Raw genomic sequence first — 895 nt, forward strand, 5'->3', positions numbered from 1 at the left:
CAAGGTGGTGGTTGTCTTCTGTCGGGAGCTCTATTACAATGGATGATGATGCGGCGGCTGGGACTGACTGGTGCAAAGACAAGGCGCGCAACTACAACGGAGGACGTGCGATTGAGAGTTGGCGAGCGGGAGAGCTGACTGCACGCGAGGAAGGATGATTATTAATGGTGACCCACCTGAGATAAGATAGTGGCGCAATGTGTGGGAGGAGGAGCGTGAGAGAGTGGACAAAAAGTGCGTATACCGAGTGATTTGTAGTTTAGGATTATACGACACACATATAAAAAGGGGAAAAAACTAAATTTTTTGAAAGTAACCAACAGGAATCTAGCTAACAATGCAACAAGCCAACAAGTATTTTTGAATTTCACTTCATACTAATTAATTGTCATAAATTAGTAATTATTTAAATTTTATTTTAATTATTATTAATTCTAGATGTTTAAAGTTGGCCGAATAGAAGTTATTTACTTGTACTTCTCCTTTTCGAATTTTAAACTTAGTATTAAGATGTAATTGGCTGAGTTGGCTTATATAATAGTTAATTTTCTATACTTTTTCTTTCTATTTTTGTAATAGAAAAATTAAATCTTTTTCTTTGTAACAAAACAATCTCTATATATATAATTTTGTATCTTTGAGAGAAACTCAGTTATCTTATTCAGTGATGGATTCAAAAAATTTATGTAATAAAGACAAAAATAGTACATAAAAATAATAAATTAAAAAAAATTAGCATGAAAATATGTAGATATCTATAATTCAATGTATATTAATAAAATTTGTAATAATCAAATTAATACATCAAAAGTATATTAATTTAAAAATATTTTTTCTTGTTTTAATGTTTAACAATATTGCATAATATTATATTTATTATTAATACTAGCACTTT

The sequence above is a fragment of the Arachis ipaensis genome, chromosome B08 (assembly GCF_000816755.2).
Source record: "Arachis ipaensis cultivar K30076 chromosome B08, Araip1.1, whole genome shotgun sequence".
Lineage (NCBI taxonomy): Eukaryota > Viridiplantae > Streptophyta > Magnoliopsida > Fabales > Fabaceae > Arachis > Arachis ipaensis.